An 11,611-nucleotide genomic window follows, 5' to 3' on the forward strand; every position below is an offset into this window, starting at 1 on the left:
TATATATATATATACAGAATATAATAAATATTTTTATTCTTCTTCTTTTATTATTTATAATAAATATATTTATTTTTATTTCAAATGTAAAATCTTGTTGGTTTATAAAAAAAAAATATAAAATATTATTCTGTATATATATATATATATGTATATAATTTTAAATGTTATTTAAATAAATAATTTGTGATATTTTTATATAATATTAGAAAACTTTGTAATATTTTTACTACTTTATCTTTATATAATAACAAGTAAAAGTAATTTATTTCAGTATGAAAATCAAGAAAGTTAAATTAGTGGTCTTATAATTGCTTTTTCACTTTTTACACAATACAAACTTTTTACTTCTGTTTTTTTTATTTTTTATTTATTTCTTGCGATTAGTATCGTTTAATTACTTTAAAAAAAAATGTATACAATTTTAACTAAAGTATTTTCGTTCGTCCACGTTGAAATATTTTGTTCAATATTTTAAATACCGAAATAAATGTTTTTTTTTTCCTTTTCTTTTCTTTTCTTTTCTTTTTTTCTCTTTCTAATATTTTCTCAACTCTAACTTTGGTTAAACATTTTAGAAAATTCATGCACGGTTCGTTTAAACTTCCCACGCGTATTATGAAATGACCCCGGGAGTCACGGGTTTATATAGGTTTATGCATACTTGAAAAATTTCAAGAATAATTGAAAATTAAATGAGCTTAGAAAATATTTGGTCCACTTTTACATATTATTATTTTTCTATACGTTTAATTTCGTAATCAGTTGGATAATCTTCTTTGATAAATCGATTTAAAAAATAACAACAACAAAACAAAAAGAAACAAAAAGAAACAAAAATAAAAAAAGATAATAGAAAGGTAAACGTTACTTTTGTTTTTCATTTGAAAAACTTTCTTATTAAAAAAAAAAAACACAGAACAAAATTAAATAAAATATTCATTACGCGCAAATTTGAAAATCACCGTAAACGATGAATATTTTATTAATATATAGGGTGTATCAAATTTAATGCTATCACAGAAAAAGTACTTCATTGAAAGTTACCTAATCTGTAATGATACTTGCAACACTTCTGTTCCCCCTCTTATAATTCAACTCAACACAACCAATACATTTCTATCTGTGTATAAATATATGTAGAATTTACTTTACCGAGCAGCAACAGGTGTCGAAATCCATAGACATAAACGAACTTTCCTACTCTTTTTCTCGTTTTTTAAATGAACACGATTATGAAAAACTTCATTGGATCGAATCATAATAAATCTTTTAATTTCGATAATAATACAATTTTCTAAACTTCCCTTTTTTCTTTTTGTACAAATTAAATTTCATTCTAATCGAAGATAAAATTTTTAAAATACCCATAAAGAAGAATTTCCAGCTGTTTAATTTTTCTCTTTTGTTTTTTTTTTCTTTTTGAAACTACTGAAAAAAAGAAATATACGATTTGTTTATATTCACAGTACACACTTGTTCTTCTTATTTTAAATATAAAAATACTTAAAATAAAAAATAAACAAATATATTACACGGTATTATATTAATTATAATAGAAATATTATATATATATATATTATAATAAATATATTATAATTATAATAGAAATATTAAATATAAAATAAATATAAATATTATATAAATATTAAATAAATAATATAATAATAATAAATAATATAATATAATAAAAATATATAATAATATAATAATAAATATATAAATAATAAATAAATAATATAATATAATAAATATTAAATAATTAATAAATATTAAATAAATATTAAATAAACGGAACAAAAGAAAAAAAGAAACATTCAACTAATTCTCCAAGGTATAATAAATTTCATATTAAAATAATGCAACCGGAATAGAATATAAAATAATAAATAATACTATGTACTATAGAAATAAAATGGTAAATTCCAACGTTGTATTTTAAATAAAGCCCATTAGAAGCAGCTTTATGTCCCCAAGAGAAAGAGAGAGTAAGAAAGAGAGAGAGAAAGGAAAAGAAACAAATAGAAGCTTTTGAAAAATAAAACCTATTCTCTAACGTATACGAAATAAGAAAAATAAGAAAACTAAGAATAAGAAACAAACAGCAATAGCTAGCAAACAAGCAAGCAAGATACCAGAATAACAGATATACCTCTTGGTATCATTTTTCAAGTGAAAAAGCTTCGTTCTTCTCTCTTGACGACCATGAGAACGAGAACGAGAATGAGAACGGGAACGAGAAACACCATAGAAAATACCCTAACAAATAAATATCTCCAAGGAAGTACTCCTTCGGATCGTACTTTTCCATGAGCAGAAACATTCAACTAACGATCAAATAAATTTCACAGTTTAGATATTTTTCTAGAATACATGCAAAGGTAATATGGTAAAAAAAAGAAAAAAAGAAAGAAAGAAAGAAAAAAAAAGATAGTGAAAACAAATTGAAAGAGTGAGTCAGTAGTCCTTTCACCAAAGGATTTTCCTCGTTAAATTGTTGAACTTCAACGTTGTAGCATGAAAATCTTAAAAAAAGAAAAAAAAAACGGAGTATTTTGTTATTTGAATTATTTCTTTAACATCGGGGTGTATCAAGTAAATCTTTAATTTTGCGATAATTATTTAAACGTAACGTTGGAAAAATATAATATTTAATTATTTTTATGATTAAAATTTATTCATTATAAAAATAAGCTTTTCTTTGTCATTTTTTTTTTTTCATGTTAATTGAGACAAAATTATTTAATTATAAATATTATAAAATAATATAAATGTTTGAAATTCTTTTCTTTTATTTTATTTTCTTTACTTTTATTGTTGTTGTTGTTGTTGTTGTTTTTATTATTATCGAAATGACACGGGTTTTAATTTAACTTTAATATTCCAATCAATAAAAATTTGATTACATTCTATCGAAGACGTTTCTTCGATTAAAGTTGACGTAAAGGTGCACCGTAGATTAATCGTTATATCATAGGAGAAAGAATATCTCATTTTTCTTCGAGGATTAAACGTATAATCCAAAAAGGAATCTCATTTTCTTTTACGTATCACCGAACGGAAAATGAATTAAATTCATTTTGCACAAATGACTATTTATAATCAAATAAATAAATGAATAAATGTATAATCAAATCAATTATCTGGAATGATTAAAAATTATATTTTGGAAAAAATTAAATAAATTTCATACAAAAAACATCATTTTAAAATGAATAAATGAAAAACTTCATTGAAAAAAAAAAAAAAAAAAAAACGAAATAATTAAACAACGCGAATTATTACACGAGAATTATATCGTAAATATATCAAAAGAATTTGTAATCTATAATAAATCTTGACAATGACACGAGTAAACGTTAAAAGGTTATTAACTTTTAATCGAGTAGTTTGAGGTGCAAAGTTAAATGCAACTAAAAGATACCTAAAGGAGGTACTATATCAAAAGTTTTCAAGACGATCGAAACAGGATACAGGAAACAGGATGCAGTGGTGGTACCAAGAAAGTAAGTACCAAGTTAAGGACGAAAACTTAGCAATAGGATTTCCTAACAAAAGTTCTATATTCACTAAACTATCCTTAAAAGTATACTTAAAGTATATGATTTCTAACTCTTCTCTTATTTCAAATAAACTTAAATTCTATCCAAATAGATTCTTTTCTTTCCTTCCTTTTTTCTTAATACTTTCTAAAATACGTCAAAAACGATATGTTCCCTAATTCAAAAAAAAAAAACGTGGTAGAAATTATTCGAATATATTTCAAATTGAAATCAACGAACGATACGAAAAAATAATTTGTCGATTAGAAATCAAATTTAAAATTTGAAAATTCATCTCGTATGAATTACTTCGAAAGATAATTCGATTTGAATGAATAATAATACACACACACGCACACACACACATACATTGAAACATAATCCATTATTATTAGAAAGGAAGTGAGATTTTGAAATGTGTTCGAATGATACGAAAAAATAATTTGTCGATTAGAAACCAAATTTAGAATTTTTAAATTCATCTCGTATGAATTACTTCGAAAGATAATTCGATTTGAATGAATAATAATACTAATACACACACGCACACACACACATACATTGAAACATAATCCATTATTATTAGAAATGAAGTGAGATTTTGAAATGTGTTCGAATGATACGAAAAAATAATTTGTCGATTAGAACCAAATTTAGAATTTGAAAATTCATCTCGTATGAATTACTTCGAAAGATAATTCGATTTAAATGAATAATAATACACACACACGCACACACACAAACACAAACATTGAAACATAATCCATTATTATTAGAAATGAAGTGAGATTTTGAAATGTGTTCGAATGATACGAAAAAATAATTTGTCGATTAGAAACCAAATTTAGAATTTGAAAATTCATCTCGTATGAATTACTTCGAAAGATAATTCGATTTGAATGAATAATAATACTAATACACACACACACACACATACAAACATAATCCATTATTATTAGAAATGAAGTGAGATTTTGAAATGTGTTCGAATGATACGAAAAAATAATTTGTCGATTAGAAACCAAATTTAGAATTTGAAAATTCATCTCGTATGAATTACTTCGAAAGATAATTCGATTTGAATGAATAATAATACTAATACACACACACACACACATACAAACATTGAAACATAATCCATTATTATTAGAAATGAAGTGAGATTTTGAAATGTGTTCGAATGATACGAAAAAATAATTTGTCGATTAGAAACCAAATTTAGAATTTTTAAATTCATCTCGTATGAATTACTTCGAAAGATAATTCGATTTGAATGAATAATAATACACGCACGCGCACATACACATACACACATTGAAACATAATCCATTATTATTAGAAATGAAGTGAGTTTTTGAAATGTGTTAGAATGATACGCGATAGGATGAGAAAAACACTACTTGAACGAGCAAAAAAAATAAAATCGAACAAAAAAAAAATACAAAAAGAAAATGAGGAAGAGTCAATGAAGAAAAAGAAAAAAAAAAAAAAGGGGTAGACGAGGAGTAACTCGCATGAAAGAGAAGCTTTAATCGATTTTCTCGTTCGCTTTTTAACTAACAATGAAGGAAAAGAGGCTCGGGAGATCTTCGAGGAGGGTTTTTGAGAGAAAGATAGAATAGCATTTTATTAGAAAACATTTTCTCCCCCAATGTAATAATAATACTCCTCTCTTCCTCCCTCTCTCTCTCTTTCTCTCTCACTCTTTCTCTCATCTTAAGGATTCACTCTATCTACCGTAATTAAATTTAGTAGAATGACAAGACAAGGTTGGGTTTCATCAAGCGATAAATTAATTAATAACATTAATGATCCCTTAACTTCAAGTAAATTCAATTTCGTTTATACAGACATTGAAATTGTTCTTTTGTTCTAACATTGAAAGAATGTGAACAATCGGAATTTTATTATAACAAAAAAAAACAATATTATTTATTATATATATAATATATATATTATTATTAATTAATATTAATTATTATTAATTAATATATATTATATATATATATTATATATTATATATTATTAATTAATATATATATATATTATTTATTATAATAAAAAAATATCGGGAGACGTGAGTGGGGTGGGAGAACAAAACTCATCGAACGTATTTTTCGCGAGAAAAATTTAGAAACAGAAACGAAATATAGAATATTTTTCATTACAGTTAATTTCACGAATATGTGAGATAATCACACACACACACACACACACTTCTCAAAAAAAAATCCATCTGATACAAGGGTTTAACAAATAATAATTCGTAATATTCAATCGAAATCAATTTCTAATTACGTCGAATCAAATAAATGTTATTTTTTTTTTATAGAAATATTCCCTCCTATCGTACCCCCCCCCCAAAAAAAATGTATATATATATATTTGATATAATATTATTTGATTCGTATTTTACATAGAAAACATTCGAATCAAATCTTACGATCAGTATGATAAAACATTGAAAATCTAATACCATTAAATATTTATCGTTAGATATAATTTATTTATTTCTCTTCTCCCTATAATTCCCCCCTCCCCCAAGCCCAACCCATCATATAATTTTTTAAACCTCACAGTCGATGTATTTTTCGTTTAAAATGTTTTCTCTATTTTCCTTGTGTAGAAAACTTACTGGCTCGAAATCGTAGTAGCATTATCGATAAGACGTAGTAAGCTTTCTGCTTCGTTGACAATCACGTTTACTATGTCGATACATAAAGCTTTTCCTATCTTCTCCTCGACTTTGAATACGATCACGAAACAGGACCACCACCACCACTGGCACCTTCTTCTTATACCTCTTCCTCTTAAGGTTTATCACTTTGTCTATATATTCTATCAAATTTTATCAGTGAAATATTTTCGACAACAAAATATCCTAAAATATCTAATAAATGATACGTATAAAATCCTAAACGATTTTTTAGACACAAATTTTTCATATATTTATGATATTATATTAATAATTATATATATAAAAATAAAATTTTAATTTATATCAAACAATTTTGTTTTTAAATTTTATTTTATTTTACAAAATTTTGTTTAAAAATTTTATTTTATTTTGAAATATTTTGTTTAAAAATTTAATTTTAAAAAATTTGAATTTATATATATATATATATATATATAAACAACAATTATTAATATTAAATTATCTGAATTAATTAATTTATTAATTAAATTAATTAAAATTAAAATTAAATTTAATAATTAAAATTAAAATTAAATTAATTAAATTATCTTGAATTTATAAATATATATATATATAAACAACAATTATTAATATTAAATTATCTTTTTAAATTAAACGGATTAAACGAAAGGAAAGAAAAAACAAAAAGAGGTGAAAGAAATAATTGTTCCTAGAAAGAAACAAAATCTAATTTTACAATAATTATCGATCTGAATCAAATGCATGATTACAAACAATAAATATTCTCAAATATAAAGATAATAATAATAATAATAATAATAATAATAATAAGACTTTTTATTATGACACATAAATCTGATGAATCGTCTACGATTTCAATCATGTTAATTAAAAGTTAGAAATAATACACTCGGTTGATTATTCGTGTTCCTAATTTACTGCCATTAACCCCGTTAATCGAGCACACACACATATACACACACACACCCACACAGAACACGTGTGCTACTACTACCTAATAAACCTAAACCCAACAACCTACCTAATTTAACACGAGAAAAGATTCAAAGATTAAATCTAACCAACTCAAAAAGAGAGAGAGAGAGAGAGAGAGAAAGACCTCCCACCCTCCCCCTTCCCCCTTCCCTCCCACTATCGACAAATTTCATGAATATCATTCACGACGAGGTGCTAAAGGGACGGGAAGGGGGGGGGGATCGATATGCAAACGAGAAACAACCATCTGTTTTACGTTACTATACTTTTTTTTTCAATCCAAGTATAAAAAGTAAAATTCCAAATTGATCATTCGCATTTAAACAGACCTTTAAAGACCTCAAAATTAGGCTAACGTCGAATTAACATATCAAATTATACACGTGACAAATATAACAAGTACAAACCGATTAATTTTCCCCTCTTGCAAGGAAAAAAGAAATAAAAAATATATACAAGAAAAAATTAAAAAGGAAATGTATGTGAAAGGGTGAAAAGGGGATGGGAGGAACGAGGGGGATTGATTTGACAATATTTCCAATATATATTCATCAAATTAAAAATGAAATAGGAAGGGGAAGGGGATTGATTTTAATTTTTATTTAAAAAATTTAATTTTGCCAATATAATAAATAATCTTCGTACTTCGTCGAAATGAAAAAGTTAGAAAAGTAAAGAAAAAAAGATAGAATAAAGAGTTAGAAGAAGAAGAAGAAGAAGAAAAGAAAAAAAAAAGAAAAATCAGATCTTCTATTAAGTTGGAAAGTAAGTTGGTAAAAAATCGGGGGGACGAGTAGGGGGGTGGAATGGTGAAAAAAAAAAAAAAAGAAAAAAAAGTTGCTAGCATCTAACACACTCGAGAGGAGCTCGGCCATTCAAAATCCAACAACCCTTCACTGGGAGTTGCAAGCGCATCGATCGTAAAGTTTTCTCGTGAGGGGAAAAAGATGGGGAAAAAAAATAAGCTCGAAGATATGAGAGAGATAGATATATATATATATGAAGTATATGAAGTATATAAAAGTAAAGTTGTACGTATATATATTTATCCATAAAAAAAAAAAGAAAAAAAAAAACAAAGAAAAAACATAAAAGTGTCAAAGAAATCCGATTAAAATGACACGAATAATTATGAAAAATATTAATTATTAATATTAAAATATTATTAATATTAAAATTAATATTAATTATTAATATTAAAATATTATTAATATTAAAAAACTTGTTTTGATTTTAGAACGAATTCATTCAAAACTTTGCATACTTCTATGAGATCTGTGTGATACGAATCATCGTATATAATTTCAATTATCTTATTTGAAATATAGAAAAATAAAAAAGAAATTAAGCAACTAATCATTGCTTATCTTCTTCTTCTTCTGCTTCTTCTTCTTCTTTCGTTTCTTGTTGTATTTATTTTGAAATGTGTTCAGTTACCTGTTGACCTATATATGTATGACCTACATATAGAAATCCAAACAAATAAAAAAGTAAAAAAAGAAAAAACTAATACCTTAGGAAGAAATAAAATTTGTGGAAAATAACACGTAACACGTTCATTTCTCAACTATTAAACGTCAATAACGATTTGCTTTTGATCATCCTCCTACATTTGTCTCTGAGAAAGATTTTCACGTATTTTCTACGATCGGAAAAAGCGACAAAGATATTTTACTTTGAAATTTTCTTAAGCGATTATACAAACGATAAACGTTTACAACGTTTCTAGATTTAAACATTGATATACATATGTAATACATATTATACTTTCGATAAAACGTTCATTAAAAAACTTCGAATCTCCAATCGAATTTAATTTTTGTACATATTTTGTACATGCGTGGGTGTGTGTATATATATATGTATATATATTAACATACTAACGTTGATAATTAATAATAAAATAATGCATTAAAGAATCTCAAAAGAAGAAAGAAATTGAACGCAACGTGTTAACAATTTCAAAGTAAGAAATCGCGTTTTACTTACATTCGATTTTATTGTAGAAAATATTTTGTAATAATATAAATAAAAAAAGATTAAAAAAAGAAAAAAGAAAGGATTAATAATCCCATTAATCTCGCGTGATATTAAAATATGTAGACGTGATAAAAAAAAAATATAAAATAAAATAAAATCAAATAAAATAAAATCAAATAAAATCAAGTCAAATCAAATCAAATACAAAAGGTAAGAAGAATGAGATATGCTGATTAAAAAATATACAGAAAGAGAGAGAGAGAGAGAGGGATCAGTAATTTATAAATTAAATTTCAAAAGGACGAAAATAAGTAAGAAAGAAAGAGAACAAGGGTGTGTTTTATTTCGTTTGTTTTTTTATTTCCTTTCTCTATTTTCTATTATTTTTTTTTTTGTACACTACCAACAGAATACGAACGAACTGCTTTTCAATTTGCTAGGACTCTCTCTCTCTCTCTCTTTTTCGCATTCACGAGAATGAAAATTTCCACAGAATTAATCTCGCGAGATAGGTTAGACATCGTTAGAAACAACAAAGAGCGAGTGAGAAAGGAAAGAAAATTTCCGAGAAATTGTTTCTTTCCCTTTTCCCCCTCCCCTACACCACCACCACCCCTCGGTCTTTTCCTATTTCCTTATCCCTTTTCTTTTACTTTTATATTTTTCCATTATTCCTTCACATTCATCATAATCGTCATTTTCTTATATTCCTTTTCTTTTCTTCTTTTTTTCTATTTTTTTTTCTTCCATGCGACAGGTTTCTAGGGAAATTCATGAAAAGAGAGAATACGAATTTCTGTTCCTAAAGATTAGAATAGGTAGAATAATAATCAAGAAGAAGAAGAAGAAGATGATGAAGAAGAGAAGATAAAAAGATAAAAAAAAAATGACGTAGACGAAGACTGTATAAATATTTTGTATCTATTACGACTAACACCACACACACACACACACACACGAGATTATTATTATTATTATTATTATATTTAGCGAATGATTCACGTTGTTATGAAATTGTACGCATAATCTATCACTCAACCCACACATCTTCTTGTTGTTCTACATCTTTATCTTCCGTTAATCAAATATTATCATATTTTAATGGGATGAATTATAATGAAAATCTAATCGTTAAACGAAATTAAATTAAACGTTAAATTTAAGGAGATAGAAAAGAAAGAAAAAAATAAATGAAATATAATAGAAATTATTTTTTTTTTCATTTCAATAGAAAAATAAATAAAATACAATATTTTCGTATTTTATGAATTAATAATTGAAATTATGTTTCGTTCTACTAAATTAATCGTTAGCGTTATCAACCTCCCACATCTTCTAATTTTACAACCTCATCTCAAGTATAAATTGATTCATATTTGACTAAATATTACTAGTTTGAATGTAACGAATGAAAATGGGAGAAACACTATAATTAAACTATGTTCGTTAATCAAAATATTAATTGTAATATAAAACTATTAGAAAAAAAAGTATATTAATTTAGCAAATAATATTTTTCTTCGATATTATTTAACGAATAAAAACTCGATGTTATTAAATCGTCAAAAAATTTCGCGATCAAATATTTCAAATTGAATATATTTTCATTATAAATCATCGTAGCGAGCGTTTGATGATGTTTGATTAACAAATTTTACGATCAAATATTTCTAATCGAATATTCAATGTAATTTTAACGATCGAAATGAAAAATAAAGATTGAAAGTACGAAAGTTCTAACGTCATGTAATTACTTTTAAATTTGTAATAATCGTCGAAAAAAAATAAAAAAAAAGAAGAAAAGAAATTAGACACTAATTTAAAACGCGTAATCTCGTAATTTCGATAATTCAAAACACGATTTAAGATGATCCCCACCCCCTTCCCCTGTGGTGCATTTTTCCAGCAGGAAATGCATCGTAAATTGTTAGGTAGGATAAGTTATCCAAGTTAAACAACTGACTCTTTCGTGGGTAGTCAATAAATGCTTGTATTCTAATGGAGAACAAGTACCCACCAACCAATATAAAATACCAACCTACGCACATTTTGATTGGTTGGTGCTCTTGGGAGCACGTAACCGAACGATTTTCAAACGTGAACAATTAAACTATTATTAGCTGAAACCGAACAATCGTTTCTCTCTACTTTCGAAATATCATTGACGAATACGAAAACGAATACGAGAATCCCAATGGACGAACTAAACTTTCTGACTCCGTTAGAAAAAATATTATTATTTTGATTCGAAAAAAATTTTTGTTTTTTTTCTGTCTTATTTAAATAAAACAATTAAATGGAATAGAAAATATAAAGTTTCAATGATGAATAATTAACGCGTGTAAGAATTTTGCAAAATACTAAGCAAGAACTTATCGCAGAGAAAAAGAAAAAACAAATCCTTAAATTTGATTATTATTTTTAATTTCAAGGA

This window comes from Polistes fuscatus, unplaced genomic scaffold, assembly GCF_010416935.1.
Source record: "Polistes fuscatus isolate 324 unplaced genomic scaffold, CU_Pfus_HIC Scaffold17, whole genome shotgun sequence".
Classification (NCBI taxonomy): domain Eukaryota; kingdom Metazoa; phylum Arthropoda; class Insecta; order Hymenoptera; family Vespidae; genus Polistes; species Polistes fuscatus.